Source organism: Schistocerca nitens, chromosome 12 (genome assembly GCF_023898315.1).
Source record: "Schistocerca nitens isolate TAMUIC-IGC-003100 chromosome 12, iqSchNite1.1, whole genome shotgun sequence".
Classification (NCBI taxonomy): domain Eukaryota; kingdom Metazoa; phylum Arthropoda; class Insecta; order Orthoptera; family Acrididae; genus Schistocerca; species Schistocerca nitens.
This window is the reverse complement of record NC_064625.1, coordinates 130,781,338-130,805,324: the sequence shown is the minus strand read 5'-3', so window position 1 is coordinate 130,805,324 and position 23,987 is coordinate 130,781,338. Positions and strand designations below refer to the sequence as shown.

The following is a 23,987-nucleotide window of genomic DNA, read 5'->3' as shown; positions in this document are numbered from 1 at the left end:
TACAAAACTTTAGATAATTCACAACCATTACAAATATTACAAAAACACATAAACAAAAACACTAAATTAAACTTATATTCACCTGCAAACTGGGCTGACACTGGTGGATGGGTGACGCTTCAGTTTCGCCTCCCACTACACCAGGTTGCATCTGAACAGTGTCAAAGGCAGCACGAATACGCTGCTCCAGTGTCTCCAAGTCTGGAACGGGCTCTGCATATACGAGAAACACAAAAAATTTCACAGGTTGAGATCCGGTGAACTAGCAGGCCATCTAACTGGACCCCCTCGTCCGATCCATCGACCAGGGAAGACACGACTGAGATGCGTCCGGACGTTGAGGGCGAAGTGGGCTGGAGCGCCATCATGTAGCAGCCACATAACCCTTCGAATCATGAATGGCATTTCTTCCAGCAGGGGAGACAAAATCAGCCGCAAGGAAAGCCGATAGTTCCGGCCTGTTAGGCGACGTGGAAGAAAGACTGGTCCCAAAATAAAGCACTCCGTCTTCAGGCCACGAGTGGCCTACCGGGACCATCCGACCGCCGTGTCGTCCTCAATGGAGGATGCGGATAGGAGGGGCGTGGGGTCAGCACACCGCTCTCCCGGTCGTTGTGATGGTAATCTTGAACGAAGCCGCTACTGTTCGGTCGAGTAGCTCCTCAATTGGCATCACGAGGCTGAGTTCACCCCGAAAAATGGGTACAGCGCATGGCGACCTGGATGGTCACCCATCCAAGTGCCGACCACGCCCGACAGTGCTTAACTTCGGTGATCTCATGGGAACCGGTGTAGCCTCTGCGGCAAGGCCGTTGCCTGGTCCCAAAATACGGTCCCCAATTGTACCGGCCCACACATTCCGGCTGCACCGATGCTGATGATTCACTGCCACCATACCGTGGGGGTTCTGCATACTGTCCCACAGATGACAGTCACGAAAGTTAAAGATACCACTCCGCATAAAGGTGGCCTCATCTGTGAATAGGATGGATGACCAAATCCCGGAATCGTGGCTGATTGTCGAAGAAACCAGTGATAAAACTACTCCCGATGTGGAAACTCTGTCGCTAGTAAGACCTCCACACACTCTAAGTAATAAGGGTAGTAACAGTAGTCATGGAGAATGTTCCACACGGTTGTATGACTTACCCTGTACTGCTGGACGAACTGCCTGGTACTGACACGGCGGTCGCCTTCCACAATGTTAATCACATTTACCTTCAAGTCTGGTCCGGACATTTCTGGTATGTCCTCCACGATTTCCTGCTTCCTGAAACGATCCTGTCTCATACAAACAGCGAATCACTGCTGCAAACATTGAATGCTGTGGTTGTTGTCGGTAATGATAGGTCTCCTGATGTAACCTTGCTGCCCGCCGCCCGTTGCTATTGGCCTTTCCGTAAGTAAACACCGTGTCGGCAAGCTGTCAATTCGAATACAGAACCATTGTGTACAACACTGTATCACATCCACTACAAGGTGAGTCAGCAGTCCTCTCTTCTATTTTCGCCAGATATGCTCTCCGTATTTCTTCTGACTTTAGTTTCTTAATGTCAAAACTTTTTGTGGTCTTTTCGTTTACTCAATAGTGAGATCCTTTGCCTGTTCTTTATTCTCACTAGATGATGGTCTGAACTACAGTCAGCTCCACGTTGGCTCCTAACATCCATTAGGTCTGATCCGTGCCTCCTGTCAATCAATATATGGTCTATCTGATTCCTAGTTTGGCAACGGCCTTGCCGCAGTGTGTACACCGATTCCCGTGAGATCACCGAAGTTAAGCGCTGTCGAGCGTGGCCGGCACGTGGATGGGTGACCATCCAGCCGCCATGCGCTGTTGCCATTTTTCGGGGTGCACTCAGCCTCGTGATACCAATTGAGGAGGTACTCGACCGAACAGTAGCGGCTCTAGTCAAAGAAAACTATTATCACGACCGGGAGAGCGGCGTGCTGACCCCACGCCCCTCCTATCCACATCCTCAGCTGATGATGACACGGCGGTCGGATGGTCCCGATGGGCCACTTGTGGCCTGAAGACGGAGTGCTTTTGATTTCTAATTTGTCCACCGTAATTGGCTGATAAGCCTCTTCTTTTCCCATTTTTGCATTCAAGTCTCCTATTAACATCTTGTTTAGGGGCCTGATCATACAAGTGCTCTACTTTGCTATAAAACTCATCCTTCTGTTGTCATCTGCCTGCTCTGTGGGTGAATGTTACGTTGAAAAATTTTCCCCTTAATCTTAATATGGACATCCATTCATTGATTGGTTCACATTCAGCATGTCTCAGTCCCCTTTAGCGATGACAGAACCTGTAACAAAGGTATTCGTCCTCCCACCACTATAGAAGAATGTGAAATTTCCTAAGTCCATTACGTCACTTCCCTTTTTCCAGTAAATTTCCTGGAGAGCCAATAGTTTTATACCGTAGTTGTTTACTTGCGTTAGAAGCTGCCATAGGCCTCGAGCTTGGGATAGGCTCTCCACATTCCATGTTCCTATGTACATATCTCTTATCCTTTTTTTGTTTGCTGGGGTCGTCATTGAAATTTCTGTCCGGCTTATTTCTTTTTAGCATTCGTAACAACGTATTTTTACAGAGAACGATTGTTAATCTTCCGCCCAACCATTTGAGGGGTTGCCTCTTACACCTCGCCGGGTAGCTGGTTCCATTTTCAGGGAACACCCTTAGCCTTTGTACACTCACGCTCATAAATTAAGGATAATTGCAGAATGTGGTGCCACACAACGTGGCACTACACAAAACTGGCGCTAATAGCATAGGCACACAGGGAACACACACGACACAGATCTGTAAGTCCACAGTATTGGTGATAAGTTGAGAAAATCGTCCCGAAACACATGTACTACAAAACGCCACTGTTTGCTGCACATTTACCCCGACGTCAATATGGGATATGATCACCGTCCACACGTATACAGGCCGCACAACGGGTTGGCATACTCTGGATCAGGTGGTCGGGCAGCTGGTGGGGTATAGCCTCCCATTCTTGCACCAGTGAGTGTCGGAGCTCGTGAAGTGTCGTAGGGGTGTGAAGACGTACAGCGATACGTCGACCGAGACCATCCCAGACGTGCTCGATGGGGTTTAGGTCTGGAGAACAGGCAGGCCACTCCATCCGCCTGATGTCTTCTGTTTCAAGGTACTCCTCCACGATGGCAGCTCGGTGGGGCCGTGCGTTATCATCCATCAGGAGGAAGGTGGGACCGACTGCACCCCTGAAAAGGCGGACATGTGCAAAATGACGTCCCGATATACTTGAACTGTTACAGTTCCTCTGTCAAAGACATGCAGGGGTGTACATGCACCAATCATAATCCCACCCGACACTAACAAACCACCACCTCCATACAGGTCCCTTTCAAGGGCATTAAGGGCTTGGTATCTAGTTCCTGGTTCACGCCAGATGAAAGCCCGGCGACAATCATTGTTCAAACTATACCTGGACTCGTGCGTGAACAAAACCTGGGACCACTGTTCCAATGCCCATGTACTGTGTTCTTGACACCAGGCTTTACGGGCTCTCCTGTGACCAGGGGTCAGAGGAATGCACCTTGCAGGTCTCTGGGCGAATAAACAGTGTCTGTTCAGTCGTCTGTAGACTCTATGTCTGGAGACAACTGTTCCAGTCGCTGCGGTAAGGTCCCGAGGAAGGCTACCTGCAGTACTCCATGACTGTCTGCGGGCACCGATGTTGAGGTACTGGTCTTCTTTGTGGTGTTATATACTGTGGACGTCCCGTAGTGTAGCGCCTGGATATGTTTCCTGTCTGCTGGAATCGTTGCCGTAATCTTGAGATCACACTTTGTGGCACACGGAGGGCCCATGCTATGAGCTGCTGTGTTTGACCAGCCACCAGTCGCCCTAGTATTTCACACCTCAAAACGCCATCACTATGTGTTCTTTGAGCCATTTTCGACACACAGTCACCATTAGCACGTCTGAAAACGTATGCACACTTACTCGCTGCACCATACTCTGACATGCACCAACACACCTCTGCGTATGTGGACTGATGCCAGCGCCACTATGCGACAACTGCAGGTCAAATGCACCGTATGGTCATACCCCGAGGTGGTTTAAACCCGCAAACTGCAGAGCGTTGTTTTACCATGTATCAACATTACCCTCAAATTATCAGCATGAGTGTAAATCCCTCTACCGACTTCAAGGCAGCAGTTGATGGTTGGGCTCTCCTCTGCCTTTCTTCCAAGCCATTGGCCCTCATACCTGCTGATTTTGGTCCGCCGCAGGTATTTTATTTCCCTGGTACCTTCCACATCTTGAGGACGTTCTCCTGTCCGCCACATGGGGAGGCGCCCGATGGTGGACCAGCAACACCACACGGGTCCTAGCACTTCTGCCCTCTCCTTCTCTCACACTGCCATTGTCTCCTTGGCTCTTCTTACACCACAACAACTGTCTGCTGGCGTCCAGTATTCATTATTTTTTTGCCCGCCCAGTTGGCTGTGTGGTCTCACGCACGACTATCCGGGCAGGAAGGAGCTCCTGGCCCCTGGCACGAATCCGCCCGGCGGATTTGTGTCGCGGTCCGGTGAACTGTGCAGTTTGTGGATGTATTTTAGATGGTTATCTATCTGTCTCGGTGAATGCAGGCCGGTTCCCCTTATTCCGCCTCAGTTACACTGCGTCGGCGATTGCTGCACAAACAAGTTCTCCACGTACGCGTACACCACCAATACTCTACCACGCCAACATAGGGGTTACACTCGTCTGGTGTGAGACCTTCCCTGGGGGGGGGGGGGGGGGGGGTCCACCGGGGGCCGAACCGCACAATAACCCAGGGTTCGGTGTGGGGCGGCGGAGGGGTGAAGTGGACTGCGGTAGTCGTCATGGGGTTGTGGACCACTGCAGCTTATGCGGGGTTGGAGCCTCTCCATCGTTTCTAGGTGCCTGGTTACCATACCATACAATACAAAACAATTAATTATTTTTCCGTCTCTCTCACCGGCACTGTCTCCTTCCCTCTCCGCATAGCCGGCCGGGGTGGCCGAGCGATTCTAGGCGCTACAGTCTGGAACCGCGCGACCTCTACGGTCGCAGGTTCGAATCCTTCCTCGGGCATGGGTGTGTGTGATGTCCTTAGGTTAGTTAGGATTAAGTAGTTCTAAGTTCTATGGGACTGATGACCTCAGAAGTTAAGTCCCATAGTGGGGTTGGGGTTGGGTTGTTTGGGGAGGGAGGCCAGACAGCGAGGTCATCGGTCTCATCGGATTAGGGAAGGACGGGGAAGGAAGTCGGCCGTGCCCTTTCAAAGGAACCATCCCGGCATTTGCCTGGAGCAATTTAGGGAACTCACGGAAAACCTAAATCAGGATGGCCGGAGGCGGGATTGAACCGTCGTCCTCCCGAATGCGAATCCAGTGTGCTAGACACTGCGCCACCTCGCTCCGTCTAAGTCCCAGTGCTCAGAGCCATTTGAACCTCTCAGCATAAAAAAGCGCAAATGAGTTCGCATACCAGACTTTTGTGAAAAATTTTAAAGATGCAGACGAAGGTAGAATTATGCAGCTGGTATCGCCAACTTTTCAATCAGAATCTTTTCAGCGGGAGCATATTCGTCTTTTTTTGTGCTTCAATAGGAGCATTTTTCCGCTGGTGTCCTTCCTTTTCTTACTGCAGCAGAGCATGTCACTCATATGAAAGAAATTTATGCCTCAGTAAAATATTGATAGTTTACTCATGTGAAATTGAAATACCGCAAAATTAATTTTACATCGCAGACCAGATTTTACGTGCACAAAAATTTTACATGTGCTTCAGTACTACAATATGTGGTACCAGCATATTTCTTCGTGCTAAGCCTCTTTATAAACTACGTTTTCGCTTCACACCGGATTTTACGTGTGTGTTATACACCTACATGTGTAGTCCCTTCGAACGTCTGTATGCCGGAAACGGATAAAGATATTAACAAAATTTTCTATGTTGTTCGAGATCGTGATCACAAAAATTTTGAGCCATTTGCTGTATAGCTGTTGTAGAACGCGCGGTTTCGTTTCGGTACGAAAGGTAAAAATATCCGTTTTTGGGCCTTTCTAAGGAACTTAGCATTAACTAATGGTGCCTCCATAAGCCCTTTAAGGCCCACAGTAGACAATATCAAATGCAAAAATAACCAACTGATTTGCTCTATTTGCCTAAACAGGAGAAACTGTATAATATTCAACTCTGACCCAGCACTGCAAGATATTGAAACTAAGATGATCTCTGTGCTGGTGCCTAGCCAAAGGGACATCCAAAATGCTTGACCCTACCAGAAGTATGAGAGCCGGAATATAAAGTTTTTATGCGCGCCGCTTTGGAACATATTGGTAAGCATGCCGTCGCATGCAAACCGATTTATCCAGTGGACTTTAGGGCTGGTAATCTCAGAGGAGATATTCTGTTGGCCTTGGATGCAGCCCCATTCATTTAAACTATGAGGCTGCATCTTCAAGAGAACCGGAATCTGTCACGAAAGGAAAGAATCCGGAAGGAACCGGCTGCGACCTACAGTAAGGAATCAACACCGGCATTCACCTTAACCGAAAATGGGAAACCACAGAATCCCATTTCCAACGTTGCTCGCCGATGGATTCGAACCACCTCGCTTCCCCAATCCAGCGGCTGTTAGTTCAGTGACTGAACAAGCATGTGTACCAAGGTCGTTGGAGAATTTGGAAAAACTGCTTCTTGTACATTGTTTTAAAATAAAATAAAACGCGTCACAATAAAAAAAGAAATTCCATTAGTGAACTTTTTTTTTCCTTTAATAGTGCATGTCTGGTCATTTGATAGTGCACAAATGCACGCATATTTTAAGATATAATTCTGCTTTGACCCTGGCTTCAATTACTATAGCATTACAAGAGCGTGTAGAAGCCGACCTCGGGGAAGATCAGTTTGGATTCCGTGGAAATACTGGAACACGTGAGGCAATACTGACCTTACGACTTATCTTAGAAGAAAGATTAAGGAAAGGCAAACCTACGTTTCTAGCATTTGTAGACTTAGAGAAAGTTTTTGACAATGTTGACTGGAATACTCTCTTCCAAATTCTAAAGGTGGCAGGGGTAAAATACAGGGAGCGAAAGGCTATTTACAATTTGTACAGAAACCAGATGGCAGTTATAAGAGTCGAGGGACATGAAAGGGAAGCAGTGGTTGGGAAGGGAGTAAGACAGGTTTGTAGCCTCTCCCCGATGTTATTCAATCTCTATATTGAGCAAGCAGTAAAGGAAACAAAAGAAAAATTCGGAGTAGGTATTAAAATCCATGGAGAAGAAATAAAAACTTTGAGGTTCGCCGATGACATTGTAATTCTGTCAGAGACAGCAAAGGACTTGGAAGAGCAGTTGAACGGAATGGATGGTGTCTTGAAGGGAGGATATAAGATGAACATCAACAAAAGCAAAACGAGGATAATGGAATGTAGTCGAATTAAGTCGGGTGATGCTGAGGGTATTAGACTAGGAAATGAGACACTTAAAGTAGTAAAGGAGTTTTGCTATTTGGGGAGCAAAATAACTGATGATGGTCGAAGTAGAGAGGATATAAAATGTAGACTGGCAATGGCAAGGAAAGCGTTTCTGAAGAAGAGAAATTTGTTAACATCGAGTATAGATTTAAGTGTCAGGAAGTCATTTCTGAAAGTATTTGTATGGAGTGTAGCCATGTATGCAAGTGAAACATGGACGGTAAATAGTTTGGACAAGAAGAGAATAGAAGCTTTCGAAATGTGGTGCTACAGAAGAACGCTGAAGATTAGATGGGTAGATCACATAACTAATGAGGAGGTACTGAATAGGATTGGGGAGAAGAGGAGTTTTTGGCACAACTTGACCAGAAGAAGGGATCGGTTGGTAGGACATGTTCTGAGGCATCAAGGGATCACCAATTTAGTATTGGAGGGCAGCGTGGAGGGTAAAAATCGTAGAGGGAGACCAAGAGATGAATACACTAAGCAGATTCAGAAGGATGTAGGTTGCAGTAGGTACTGGGAGATGAAGAAGCTTGCACAGGATAGAGTAGCATGGAGAGCTGCATCAACCCAGTCTCAGGACTGAAGACCACCAAAACAACAAAACAAGGAGATTTAGGACGAAAAAGCAGGCGGGGGAGAGGGGGGGGGGGGGTGCAGCGTGCAGTAGGCTCGGACGAATTCAAACAACTCGCTGAAAAAATCTTTCAGAAACGAGCGAACTACAAGGTGTACAACTTTGCTTCCGCTGTTTGCCGATAGGTGGCGGCAACGGTAAGTAGCGGTCGAAAGAAACAGATCGCATACGTCAGACAGTTAGCTTGGACCACGGTCAACATAACCTCATTTGAACATTAGTCGATTTGTGTCTGCATCATAAAGTTGTTCTTGATTGAAAATGTCAGTTTACAAGCCTAATTCTCGTTACTTGCGGGAGGTGTTACTCTTTTGTTTCAGTATGAAGGAAACAGCGTCTGAGTCTCATCGAATGCTCTCAAGTACGTATGGTAAGGACGCCGTTAGTGAAAGAACGTTTCGTGAGTGGTTTCAACGCTTCAAGAACGGTGATTTTAACGTCGTAGACCGGCATAGTAGTGAAAGAGTGAATGTTTTCGATGATACAGAATTAGAGAATTGCTGAGTGAAGACTCGTGTCAAACTCAAGAGGAATTGGCACGATTAGTGGGAGTGACACAGCGAGCCATTTCAAAACGTCTCAAAGCTATTCAGAAAGAATGAAGTTGGGTCCCGTGTGAGCTGAAACCAAGAGACGTTGAACGGCGTTTGTGTGTATGTGAACAGTTGCTTCAGAGGGAGAAACGGAAGGTATTTCTGATCGCATTGTGACCGGGGACGAAAAATGTGTTCCTTACGATAACCCTAAACTCAAAAACTCATGGGGATATCCCTGTCATGCTTCCATGTCGTGGGCCAAACCGAATATTCATGGCTCCAAGATCATGCTCTGCATTCGGTGGGACCAGCTCGGCGTCGTGTACCATGAGGTGTTAAAACCAAGTGAAACAATCACAGGTGCTCGTTATCGAATGAAATTAATGCGTTTGAGCAGAGCATTAAAAGACAAATGTACCTGGAAACGTTAAAGTGGGAAGTCCTACCCCACCCGCCGTATTCTCCAGACATTGCTCCCTCTACCACCTGTTTAGATCAATGGCGCATGGCCTGGCTGACCAACACTTCCGATCTCACGAAGAAGTCAGAAACTGGATCGTTTCTTTGATCGCTTCAAAAGATGAAAAATTTTTTCGACGCGAGATTCGTACACTGCCCTAAAGATGGGAGAAAGTAGTGGCCAGCGATGGAAAATGCTTTGCATGATACATGTGTAACCAATTTGTTTTATTAAAGCCTCAAATGTTTGGGAAAAAACGCCGGAAGCAACGTTGTACACCTTCTGCGTGCCGTCATCACATACGTATTCTGCTCTCCATAAACCCATTCCTCATCCTTCCGCATCGGAAATAATTTGCATAATTGAGTACCACGTGGGTGAGCGGATTTGGCGATATTTTACCATTTGAGCTACTAATGATAGAAAATTGGTCAAAATTTTTAAACAGTTGCAGTCATCGATTTTTGGGCGATATTTTTGTCGACCAACACGATGGATGAGCGACACAGCAAAATCCAAGTGTAATTTTTGTACTGATTTTTATATAAAGTTATATGGAATGCTGTTCATTGCTCCGCTACCATGTGAAATACGGAACTATTGCAGCCCCAAACTTCTACCAGTTTCAAACATCAATTCCAGAGCTAACATTAAACTGCTACATGTAGCTAATTAGGCTATTATAATAGTGTGTACATATTTTTAACTTACCATAATTCTCTTTGTCGATCCATTATGGACTGTGGGACAACGGCTGACATGTATTTCTTGATACAATAATTTACCAACAGCCGTATGTATTGCAGAAATTTATTTTATGAACTTCTTACACTCAGCCACTTTCGGCATTACATTGATGCTATCTTCAGGCCCCACACGTTACAGTCGTAAAATCGCTTGGTCACCAAGAACTGTTGCATAGCGATTTGATTCACAGATCCAGTTATATGGATCCTTCCGTGCACAGCGATTTTACGTCTATGACGTGTGGGGCCTGAAGATGGCATCAATGTAATGCCGAAACTGGTTCCATATAAGAAGGTCATAAAATAAATTTCTAGAATACATGTGGCTGTTGGTAAATTATTGTATCGAGAAACACCATAATTCTAGTGGACAAATTAGAATCGGTTTTACTCTTGTTCCTTGTTACAAACGTATCCATAATCAGAAACCAGTTTTCATCATTTGATCATCATCAGACTGGTAAAAAAGAAATGTAGTGGATATTTATGAGTGAGAGCACTGTAATAAGCGTTATAATAAATTGCAACAATGAAGGTACTAGAGTTGATACACGTGACCTGAGAAACGTGTAACAAATAACAAACGTGAAACTTAGCAGAAGAAGCAAATCAAACTTTTAGCAATGATTACCATATTCAGAAGATATATAAACATGTAATACTGTTTTTTATGAAATTTATTCGGAATTACGATAACTTTATGACATTGGGTGCATCAGGTGTAAAGATATTATCTGTTGGTGACACATGAAAATTTGTGCATGACCGGAACTTCAATCCAGATATCCTGGATTGCATTAAGCCATCAGCTATATAACCACGCATCCTGAACTGACCCAATCTTCCACACATCATACCGTCTGCAATCTCACCGCTCGCAACTTTACTGTGATTCACACCAAAGGGCTTCAAAGAGTCAGAAATATTTCCATTTTCTTTTTTCTTTTTCTTTTTTTTTTTTTTAATTTTACTTTGCTCTCTGCCAGACGTTTTAAATCACTGTGTAAGTGAGCAAAAATTTTTGTTGCAGCATTGCGCATCCCTTTTTGAGCTAAACACAACCTTAATGTAGAGTAATGAATGTCATTCTTCAGACAATTTTTTAAGAAAGTATGAAGGTACAAGTATTGGTGACGATGTTGCAGGTGTACTAAATTTAAGAAATGCATTCGCAATTGTGGAATCTTTCTGCCTGCATAACACTGCCAACGTCCGAAGCGTGCTCTGGTAGATGAAGTTGTTAATGTACACAGAGTACGCAAAAGAACTTGCCCTCCTTCTAACAGCCGTGTACCGCAAGTCTCTAGAGGAACGGAAGGTTCCAAGAGATTGGAAAGGAGCACAGGTAGTCCCAGTTTTCAAGAATGGTCGTCGAGCAGATGCGCAAAACTATAGGTCCGTATCTCTGACATCGATCTGTTTTTTGCTCGCATATCATGTCATTTCTGGAAACTCAGAATCTACTCTGTAGGAATCAACATGGATTCCGGAAACAGCGATCGAGTGAGACCCAACTCGCTTTATTTGTTCATGAGACCCAGAAAATATTAGATACAGGCTCCCAGGTAGATGCCATTTTCCTTGACTTCCAGAAGGCGTTCGATACAGTTCCGCACTGTCGCCTGATAAACAAAGTAAGAGCCTACGGAATATCAGACCAGCTGTGTGGCTGGATTGAAGAGTTTTTAGCAAACAGAACACAGGATGTTGTTCTCAATGGAGAGACGCCTACAGGCGTTAAAGTAACCTCTGGCGTGCCACAGGGGAGTGTTATGGGACCATTGCTTTTCACAATATATATAAATGACCTAGTAGATAGTGTCGGAAGTTCCATGCGGCTTTTCGCGGATGATGCTGTAGTATACAGAGAAGTTGCAGCATCAGAAAATTGCAGCGAAATGCAGGAAGGTCTGCAGCGGATAGGCACTTGGTGCAGGGAGTGGCAACTGACCCTTAACATAGACAAATGCAATGTATTGCGAATACATAGAGAGAAGGTTCCTTTATTGTATGATTATATGATAGTGGAACAAACACTGGTAGCAGTTACTTCTGTAAAATATCTGGGAGTATGCGTGCGGAACGATTTGAAGTGGAATGATCATATAAAATTAATTGTTGGTAAGGCGGGTACCAGGTTGAGATTCATTGGGAGAGTGCTTAGAAAATGTAGTCCATCAACAAAGGAGGCGGCTTACAAAACACTCGTTCGACCTACACTTGAGTGTTGCTCATCAGTGTAGGATCCGTACCAGGTCGGGTTGACAGAGCAGATAGTGAAGATCCAAAGAAGAGCGCCGCGTTTCGTCACAGGGTTATTTGGTAAGCGTTACGGAGATGTTTAGCAAACTCGAGTGGCAGACTCTGCAAGAGAGGCGCTCTGCATCGCGGTGTAGCTTGCTCGCCAGGTTTCGAGAGGGTGCGTTTCTGGATGAGGTATCGAATATATTGCTTCCCACTACTTATACCTCCCGAGGAGATCACGAATGTAAAATTAGAGAGATTCGAGCGCGCACGGAGGCTTTCCGGCAGTCGTTCTTCCCGCGAACCATACGCGACTGGAACAGGAAAGGGAGGTAATGACAGTGGCACGTAAAGTGCTTCCGCCACACACCGTTGGGTGGCTTGCATAGTATAAAAGTAGCTGTAGATGTGGATGTAGAATGCGACTGTTCTCGTCAAGCAGGATATCCAGGTTCGAGTTCCTGAAGCCACTCTTATAAGGCCATAAGCCATGATTTTAGATAATTTCGTTACTTTTTCAAAAGTATACGTAGTGTACTAGGAATTTCTAGATGTAAGAAGTTATAGTTATGTTAATTTTTGTTTTGTATAAGTCTATAAACAGTCGAGGCAATAATGCCTCTATCTCATTCTAACATTTTTTTCCAACTTACCTTGTTTCGTGTTGTCTGTATTGTGTTAGGTCGTGACTTTTAATTGTGAGAATATATAATGTGCAAGTATTTAAAGGTTTAATTTGACACTAATTATATCTGTGACAGTGAAATCCTATTATTAAAAAAATTATAATTAATTTTTTGAGTTAATTCAGTAAAGTGAGATAGGGAGTTTCATCGGACAGAAATTAATTCAAAGCTTCAACTGTGAGAACTTTATTTTCGATCGCTACGTTACGCAGCGCAGCACGGCGATCGTCAATTATTTTTTAATAAAATCTAACGGAAAATTAACGGAGGCATAGCATCTTTGACCGCCAGCCTTAATGAACGTTGACTTCATAATCACTCGGAAAAATATCTTTTCACCTGAATTTAACTTACTTGCAAGATTTTAAAATTAATTTGGACAGGACTTACTGAAACATAGCCGTGTTTATTCATTGACTAATCCATCAAAGTTAAAGAAAGGAAGATACTACGAAACATCCAGTTCTGCTAAGAACCCTTTTTTAATTTGTGGCATCACAATATCATGATTAACACAGCCGTCGCATTTCGGTTTGGCACAAATTTTTGGCCGGCCAGGGTGGCCGAGCGGTTCTAGGCGCTACAGTCTGGAACCGCGCGACCGCTACGGTCGCAGATTCGAATCCTGCCTGGGGCATGGGTGTGTGTGATGTCCTTAGGTTAGTTAGGTTTAAGTAGTTGTAAGTTCTAGGGGACTGATGACCTTAGAAGTCCCATTGTGCTCAGAGCCATTTGAACCATTTTGAACAAATTTTTGTGTATCTCCAATAGGTAATACCCTTCTACGTAACGCAGTTAATGTCAGAAAGTTTCCACACTTGCGAAAAAATTTCACAAAATTAGTATAGCTGCAAGATCGTGACCAGTATCTGTTCCTTCAATCTTTGTCAAAAAGGGTGATAGTACTGTGATGAGCGGCCATAGCGAGGCCCACGAGAAAGATAGGCCGCGGCACGTACGTCACGAACGCAGGCCTGAACTCGCCCACTCGCTCAACACAGCAGACAAAATGCATTTCTAAACCTGTTATCTCGCAGATGAGTATGCACGTAATAACGAGAATTGCATCTCCTACTGGAGTCTGCTATTATAAAGTCTTGCTGGTTAACACTAACCACGCCGGCCGCGGTGATCTAGCGGTTCTGGCGCTGCAGTCCGGAACCGCGGGACTGCTACGGTCGCAGGTTCGAATCCTGCCTCGGGCATGGGTGTGTGTGATGTCCTTAGGTTAGTTAGGTTTAAGTAGTTCTAAGTTCTAGGGGACTTATGACCTAAGCTGTTGAGTCCCATAGTGCTCAGAGCCATTTTTTAACACTAACCACAACAAAATTTAATTTAAGATCAATGCTCGATACAAATGGTGCAACGTCTTTTGCACAGCACAGTCTCTTTTGCTTAACAGTCCTCACTTCACACAAGAGCTGGTGCTTTATGCAACTGGTAATCACTTTGGCACGATTTTAATTCTGCCGCGCGGGATTAGCGCTGCAGTCACGGACTGTGCGGCTGATCCCGGCGGAGGTTCGAGTCCTTCCTCGGGCATGGGTGTGTGTGTTTGTCCTTAGCATAATTTAGGTTAAGTAGTGCGTAAGCTTAGGGGCTGATGACCTTAGCTGCTAAGTCCCATAAGATTTCACACACGCATTTTATTCGATTTTAAATTTATTGTACACCAGTACTGCCATAACAAATGATTAGTAGGCCTATGGACTTCCGATCATTGTAGGACTAATAACAGTAAGACTCTTTAACAGCGGAGTCCAGTAGAATATGCCTGAGAGGTCAGCGCGACGGAATGTCAGTCCTAAGGACACCGAGCGAGGTGGCGCAGTGGCTAGCACTCCGGATTCGCATTCGGGAGGACGACGGTTCAATCCCGCGTCCGGCCATCCTGATTTAGGTTTTCCGTGATTTCCCTAAATCTCTCCAGGCAAATGCCGGGATGGTTCCTTTGAAAGGGCACGGCCGTCTTCCTTCCCCGTCCTTCCTTAATCCGATGAGACCGATGACCCCGCTGTCTGGTCTCCTCCCCCCAAAACAATCCAATCCAATCTAATCAGTCCTAAGGGCCCGGGTTCGATTTCCGGCTGGGTCGGAGATTTTCTGCGCTCAGGGACTGGTTGTTGTGTTGTCCTAATCATCATCATTTCATCCTCATCGACGCGCATGTCGCCGAAGTGGCGTCAACTCGAAAGACTTGCACCCGGCGAACGGTCTACCCGACGGGAGGCCCTAGTCACACGACATTTACATTTTAGTATAAGATGCAATTCTCGCTTGTATGTAGACACTGAGTTACGAGTTAATTGGTGTAGAAACGCGGTTTGTCTGCTGAATTGAGCGAGCGAGCGCATGTCTACCCTCGTGACGAACGCACCGCGGCCTGTCTTTGTCATAGTCCTCGGTTCATAGCCTATAGCTGCAGTACAAGCAACTGAGGGCGCTTGGCAGCTAGGTGTCACTAACTGCAAGCCCTGTCTATGATCTACGAGTATAAGATTGTCTATCAACGAAACTAGGATGAGCTGAAAATTTGTTCCAGCAGGATGGTCATTCGTGTTTATATTAATTTTATATCTGAATGTTTACCTATTAATTAGACTGAAGAGCCAAAGAAACTGGTACACCTGCCTAATATCGTGTAGGGCCCCCGCGAGCACGCAGAAGTGCCGCAACACGACGTGGCACGGACTCGACTAATCTCTGAAGTAGTGCTGGAGGGAACTGACACCACGAATCCTGCAGGGCTGTACGAAGATCCGCAAGAGTACGAGGGGGTGGACATCTCTTCTGAACAACACGTTGCGAGGCATCCCAGATGTGCTCAATAATGTACATGTCTGGGGAGTTTGGTGGCCAGTGGAAGTGTTTAAAAACAGAAGAACCACTTAATAGCAATTTTGGACGTGTGAGTGTCGCAGTGTCCTGCTGGAATTGCCCAAGTCCGTCGGAATGCACAGTGGACATGAATGGGTGCAGGTGGTCAGACAGGATGCTTACGTACGTGTCACCTGTCAGAGTCGTACCTAGACGTATCGAGGGTTCCATATCACTCGAACTACGCACGCCACACCCCATCACAGACCCTCCACCAGCTTTGAAACGTCCCCTTAGAAACGTTTATGAATTACTGTGCTGATAAACCTCTTACATTATTTGATTTTCAAACAGCTGAGCAGAACTGAACGTACTCAGACATTTCTCTCTTTACTTATTCTGATCAACACTAAATTGACACACAATATTTTTAGCGCAACGCAACCGGACTTTGAATAACCCCTACAAAAGAATGGCCCTGACTAACAATAACCTACACCTTTCACGAATCACTTACCTCACAAAAATCTTCGTTACTCGGACTACTGCAATACAGCGAGCGCCACTACTGCCAGCTAAATAAAAGATTCAAACTACTGAAGGCACTAACTACTGATAGGCATAGTCAGCAAATGAAAGATTTTGATAGAGAACAAACAATGTATTTACCTTAATAATGTTCCAAAGTCATCATATATACACTCCTGGAAATGGAAAAAAGAACACATTGACACCGGTGTGTCAGACCCACCATACTTGCTCCGGACACTGCGAGAGGGCTGTACAAGCAATGATCACACGCACGGCACAGCGGACACACCAGGAACCGCGGTGTTGACCGTCGAATGGCGCTAGCTGCGCAGCATTTGTGCACCGCCGCCGTCAGTGTCAGCCAGTTTGCCGTGGCATACGGAGCTCCATCGCAGTCTTTAACACTGGTAGCATGCCGCGACAGCGTGGACGTGAACCGTATGTGCAGTTGACGGACTTTGAGCGAGGGCGTATAGTGGGCATGCGGGAGGCCGGGTGGACGTACCGCCGAATTGCTCAACACGTGGGGCGTGAGGTCTCCACAGTACATCGATGTTGTCGCCAGTGGTCGGCGGAAGGTGCACGTGCCCGTCGACCTGGGACCGGACCGCAGCGACGCACGGATGCACGCCAAGACCGTAGGATCCTACGCAGTGCCGTAGGGGACCGCACCGCCACTTCCCAGCAAATTAGGGACACTGTTGCTCCTGGGGTATCGGCGAGGACCATTCGCAACCGTCTCCATGAAGCTGGGCTACGGTCCCGCACACCGTTAGGCCGTCTTCCGCTCACGCCCCAACATCGTGCAGCCCGCCTCCAGTGGTGTCGCGACAGGCGTGAATGGAGGGACGAATGGAGACGTGTCGTCTTCAGCGATGAGAGTCGCTTCTGCCTTGGTGCCAATGATGGTCGTATGCGTGTTTGGCGCCGTGCAGGTGAGCGCCACAATCAGGACTGCATACGACCGAGGCACACAGGGCCAAAACCCGGCATCATGGTGTGGGGAGCGATCTTCTACACTGGCCGTACACCACTGGTGATCGTCGAGGGGACACTGAATAGTGCACGGTACATCCAAACCGTCATCGAACCCATCGTTCTACCATTCCTAGACCGGCAAGGGAACTTGCTGTTCCAACAGGACAATGCACGTCCGCATGTATCCCGTGCCACCCAACGTGCTCTAGAAGGTGTAAGTCAACTACCCTGGCCAGCAAGATCTCCGGATCTGTCCCCCATTGAGGATGTTTGGGACTGGATGAAGCGTCGTCTCACGCGGTCTGCACGTCCGGCACGAACGCTGGTCCAACTGAGGCGCCAGGTGGAAATGGCATGGCAAGCCGTTCCACAGGACTACATCCAGCATCTCTACGATCGTCTCCATGGGAGAATAGCAGCCTGCATTGCTGCGAAAGGTGGATATACACTGTACTAGTGCCGACATTGTGCATGCTTTGTTGCCTGTGTCTATGTGCCTGTGGTTCTGTCAGTGTGATCATGTGATGTATCTGACCCCAGGAATGTGTCAATAAAGTTTCCCCTTCCTGGGACAATGAATTCACGGTGTTCTTATTTCAATTTCCAGGAGTGTATATCACTTCATGATATCCAATACTACAAATTTACTCTTTCTGATGGACACACGTCCAGATCGTCCGCTCTCAAAACTCCGCCATTTCTCTCCCCACATCCACCACTGCTGGCGGCTCACCTCCAACTGCGCAACGCTATGCGCTGTTCACATCCAACTGCCCAACACTACAATGGCGAATACTCCAACAATGAGTCCAACCAGCCACAGACTGCACACAGCACAGCCAGTGATTTTCATACAGAGAGCTACGTGACGTTACCAACATAAAAATCTAAACAGTCCTATAGTGCTCAGGGCCATTTGAAGAACCATTTGATGCTTTACCGGATTCCTAATATTCACGGTACAGTCGTGAAATAGTCGTACGGGAAAATCCCCACTTCATCACTGCCTCGGGGATGCTGTGTCCTATCGCTCGTGCGCCGACTATAACACCACGTTCAAAACTGATAACCTGCCATTGTAGCACCAGTATCCGATCCAAAAACTGCACCAGACACTTGTTGTCTTATATAGGCGTTGCCGAGCGTAGCGCCATATTCTCTCTGTTTGCATAGGTCTGTATTTGAATACGCATGCCTACGCCAGTTTCTTTGGTCCTTCAGTGTATTGAGTTTTTAATCTGGTTGCAGAACGCGATCTTTCTACCCCTTCCTGTCCCTCTCCCACCCGTACGAAAGGAGGAGGCTGAAATAACAATAAAGAAAACACTTTTACACTACTGGCCATTAAAATTGATACACCACGAAGATGGTATGCTACAGACGCGAAATTTAACCGACAGGAAGAAGATGTTGTGATATGCAAATGATTAGCTTTTCAAAGCATTCACACAAGGTTGGCGCCGCTGGTGACACCTACAACGTGCTGACATGAGGAAAGTTTCCAACCGATTTCTCATACACAAACAGCAGTTGACCGGCGTTGCCTGGTGAAACGTTGTTGTAGCCTGTCTGATTGTAGCCTATCGCGATTGCGGTTTATTGTATCGCGACATTGCTGCTCGCGATGGTCGAGATCCATTGACTGTTAGCAGATTATGGAATCGGTGGGTTTGGGAGGGTAATAGGGAACGCGGTGCTGGATCCCAACGGCCTTGCATCACTAGCAGTCGAGATGACAGGCATCTTATCCGCACGGCTGTAACGGATCGTGCAGCCACGTCTCGATCCCTGAGACAGCAGATGTGGACGTTTGCAAGACATCTGCACGAACAGTTCGACGACATTTGCAGCAGCATGGACTATCAGCTCGGAGACCATGGCTGCAGTTACCCTTGACGCTGCATGACAGACAGGAGCGCCTGCGACAGTATACTCAACGACGAACCTGGGTGCACGAATGGCAAAACGTCATTTTTTCGGATGAGTCCAGGTTCTGTTTACAGCATCATGATGGTCGCATCCGTGTTTGGCGACATTGCGGTGAACGCACATTGGAAGCGTCTATTCGTTATCGCCATACTGGCGTATCACCCGGCGTGATGGTATGGGGTGCCATCGGTTACACGTCTCGGTCACCTCTTGTTCGCACTGAGGGCACTTTGAACAGTGGACGTTACATTTCAGATGTGTTACTACCCGTCGCTCTACCCTTCATTCGATCCCTGCGAAACACTACATGTCAGCAGGATAATACGCGACCGCATGTTGTAGGTCCTGTACGGGCTTCTCTGGATACAGAAAATGTTCGACTGCTGCCCTTACCAGCACATTCTCCAGATCTCTCACCAACTGAAAACGTCTGGTCAATGGTGGCCGAGCAACTGGCTCGTCACAATACGCCAGTCACTACTCTTGCTGAACTGTGGTATCGTGACGAAGCTGCATGGGCAGCCGTACCTGTACACGCCATCCAAGCTCTGTTTGACTCAATGCCCAGGCTCATCAAGGCCGTTATTACGGCCAGAGGTGGTTGTTCTGGGTACTGATTTCTGAGGATCTATCCAACCAAATTGCGTGAAAATGTAATCACATGTCAGTTTCAGTATATTTGTCCAATGAATACTCGTTTATCATCTGCATTTCTTCTTGGTGTAGCAATTCTAATGGCCAGTATTGTAAATAGGAAAAGAATAATATTCACCATGATGGTCATCAGGAATAACGTCCTCTGCGACTCACCCGGGAGAGAGACTTCTGCCGGTAATTCCGTGTATCTGGCGCTATGGAGAGGAACTCCATTGTATCTCGGGGCCAAAGTTTCGCCGCCGCCTGCTGCGGAAACGCCTCCCTCTCGAGGAAGGATGCGCCCTTTCGGCAGGAGTCAAAAGAAATGTGGCGTCCGTCGTTCACCCGCTCTCCTCCCTTAGCAGAGAAAAATACGCGAGCGTTGCGCTGGGGAAGAGGAGTTCCAGTGATGAAATTCAGGACGGCGCGGAAACGGTGCGGCTGGCGAACCGGCGAGGGAAACTTTTCTGCCAGCGTAGGAAAACGCGAAGAGGCTGTGCGGGGGGGAAGTGGGGGTAGGATGGCCTGGCGCGGTGTAGGCAGCGGGTCTGTTTGTGGAAGGGGAGGGGGCAGACAGACAGACACAGACAGACAGAGAGGTTCTGTTTCTTTGCGGGACGGCGGACTGGCTATTCTTACTGGGAGGACGGAAGTTGGCGGTTGCCATGGAGACGGAGAGACGCGGCGGGAACCGCGCCTCTGACGTCACTTCCGCGCCGAGCGGCGGAGACATCGGCAGACCGAGGGGAATTCCCCGCTGGGTCGCGTAACAATGGAGTACGTTCCGCCGTAATACGTGAGACAGTAATTGTAATAAAAATTTATGTCCAGCATTAAATTCTCCATAATACATATACATGGTCAAGATTTTAATGCTAGACCATATATGTGTATGGTACAGAAGTTAATGCTGGACAATACATATGCATGGTCCAGCATTGGCAGTATGGTAACCAATGAGGTTTATCCGAGGTGCGATTATTGCTAGTCGAAAACATTATGTCCGGCATTAAATTCTGGGCAACACACACACACAGAGTTATTTATGGTGGTCAAGATAAGTGGAACATCATATATATATATATATATATATATATATATATATATATATACGAGAAAATTTAGTACAGCAGTTTAGTCCTTTTAAATACTGTTGGGTAGAGTAGGCATACACTGCAGGCTGTCCTTGCTACAAACTGCATCGACATAACGTATATATATATATATATATATATATATATATATATATATATATATATATATATATATGGTGTTACAAAAAGGTAACGCCAAACTTCAAACTTTCCGGAAACATTCCTCACACACAAATAAAGAGAAGATGTTATGTGGACATGTGCCCGGAAACGCTTAATTTCCATGTTAGAGCTCGTTTTAGTTTCGTCAGTATGTACTGTACTTCCTCGATTCACCGCCAGTTGGCCCAATTGAAGGAAGGTAATGTTGACTTCGGTGCTTGTGTTGACATGCGACTCATTGCTCTGCAGTACTAGCATCAAGCACATCAGTACGTAGCATCTACAGGTTAGTGTTCATCACGAACGTGGTATTGCAGTCAGTGCAATGTTTACAAATGCGGAGTTGGCAGATGCCCATTTGATGTATGGATTAGCACGGGGCAATAGCCGTGGCGCGGTACGTTTGTATCGAGACAGATTTCCAGAACGAAGGTGTCCCGACAGGAAGACGTTCGAAGCAATTGATCGGCGTCTTAGAGAGCACGGAACATTACAGCCTATGACTCGCGACTGGGGAAGACCTAGTACGACGAGGACACCTGCAGTGGACGAGGCAATTCTTCGTGCAGTTGACGATAACCCTAATGTCAGCGTCAGAGAAGTTGCTGCCGTACAAGGTAACGTTGACCACGTCACTGTATGGAGAGCGCTACGGGAGAACCAGTTGTTTCCGTTCCATGTACAGCGCGTGCAGGCACTATCAGCAGCTGATTAGCCTCCACGAGTACACTTCTGAGAATGGCTCATTCAACAATGTGTCAATCCTCATTTCAGTGCAAATGTTCTCTTTACGGATGAGGCTTCATTCCAACTTGATCAAATTGTAAATTTTCACAATCAACATGTGTGGGCTGACGAGTATCCGTACGCAATTGTGCAATCACGTCGTCAACACAGATTTTATGTGAACGTTTGGGCAGGCATTGTTGGTGATGTCTCGATTGGGCCCCATGTTCCTCCACCTACGCTCAATGGAGCACGTTATCATGATTTCATACGGGATACTCTACATGTACTGCTAGAACATGTCCCTTTACAAGTACGACACAACATGTGGTTCATGCACGATCGAGCTCCTGCACATTTCAGTCGAAGTGTTCGTACGCTTCTCAACAACAGATTGGTAGAGGCGGACCAATTCCATGGCTTCCACGCTCTCCTGACCTCAACCGTCTTGACTTTCATTTATGGGGGTATTTGAAAGCTCTTGTCTACGCAACCCCGGTATCAAATGTAGAGACTCTTCGTGCTCGTATTGTGGACGGCTGTGATACAATACGCCATTCTCCAGGGCAGCATCAGCGCATCAGGGATTCCATGCGACGGAGGGTGGACGCATGTATCCTCGCTAACGGAGGACATTTTGAACATTTCCTGTAACAAAGTGTTTGAAGTCACGCTGGTACGTTCTGTTGCTGTGTGTTTCCATTCCATGATTAATGTGATTTGAAGAGAAGTAATAAAATGAGCTCTAACATGGAAAGTAAGCGTTTCCGGACACATGTCCACATAACATATTTTCTTTCTTTGTGTGTGAGGAATGTTTCCTGAAAGTTTGGCCGTACCTTTTTGTAACACTCTGTATATATACTAACTGACCCGGCGAACTCTGTTCCACCTAAAAGCCAATAAATAATCAGATTTTGGATGTTAAGTTAAATTTTTTATTAGGAAATACAAATAAAAAAATTAATTATTTTAATGATTCTTTATTCTTTATGTTTTTTTGGTGCATAGCTTCCACTCTTCAGTTAAGTGGCTTGTGATACACGACATTTTTTGTTTTATTATCAGGCGCAAGAACAAACAACGCAGATGGTCTTCCGACCCGTGAACATGCCACATATAATTGACCATGCGAGAAACATGGATATTCCAGATTTAAACCACAAACTTTAAAGGATCGTCCTTGTGATTTGTTAATGGTCATGGAGAATGCAAGACGGATCGGAAATTGAAGTCTTTTAAACCCAAGCGGCATATCGGATGGCATCATCGGGATCCTCGGAATGAGAACTTCCTCACCTTCGAATTTTCCTTTGAGTATCGTCGCGTAAATAACATTGGTCATCAATTTACTTACCACCAAACGCGTACCCTTGAACAGTTTTAGTTGGTTTATGTTTCGAAGCATGATTACTACGGAGCCAACTTTTAGGCGTAAATTGTGCGGTTGTAGGCCAGGCACATCCAAGGAGTTTAAAAATTCAAGTGGCTTCATCTTCATTTGTTACACAGTCAATAGATTTGAATGATTGCATTTTCCCAATGATCTCATTCTGAATTACGTAGTTTAGGTCATGTACATCTTTATTCTTATCCGCTAAAACAGTTCGCTCACTCAACCATTCAGTACTTTTGTAGTTAGTAATGATGTTTGGGAACACTTTGTTGATAAGTTCGTCTTTCGATGAGTCAAAGTTACAGAAATTATGAGGAAATGAAATCAATCCGCTCGACTCTTCGACAGGTACTCGGCCATTACCGATAGTCAGCAATTGCTCAGAGAAATGTTCAGCAGATGTATAATCAAGCAATGCAACTCTCATGTTTGTTGTCAGCAGAAGTTTCTTAAGGGGCTCCGGAAAGGCTCAAAATCATGAAAAGTTCAATTTTTACTTTTTTTGCGTTTTCTGAATCTGCAGACTATTACCTTTTAATAGATATATAATTTATTCAATTCCGAAGACTACAACTATTTTTAAATTTTTTTTTGAAATGTGTTCTACATGGGCGTGACCCACTGTGGCGCTGTTAAACTGCTGTCAAATGGTGTTATTATTAACGTCCGCGTTCATCAGGTACATTTTAGTGATGTGAGATAAAGTATGTTTTGTGGCTAACCTGTGATGGTTCAATATATATCGCTGGTGTCGATTGTTTCATGTTTATTTACTCTGTCGTTATCTCGAAAATATTCGTAATTAATTCTGTTTCTTGAGTCTCTGTTTTGTTGAAGTATAATAATGAGTAAAAGTAAAGTTATTAGAAATGCTCTGAAGGCTTTTAAGAAAAGGAGAAATGTT

At 46.0% G+C, this 23,987-nt stretch overlaps 1 protein-coding gene and 1 non-coding gene across 2 annotated transcripts in view; both read left to right on the top strand.

The window, feature by feature from the left end:
* LOC126214956 (C3 and PZP-like alpha-2-macroglobulin domain-containing protein 8) overlaps positions 1 to 23,987 on the top strand; it is an 877,403-nt gene that overhangs the window by 142,260 nt on the left and 711,156 nt on the right. The window lies entirely within an intron of this gene.
* LOC126215469 (U4 spliceosomal RNA) lies at positions 20,633 to 20,771 on the top strand. The gene has a single exon (XR_007542134.1). It is a non-coding gene; the product is annotated as a U4 spliceosomal RNA (small nuclear RNA).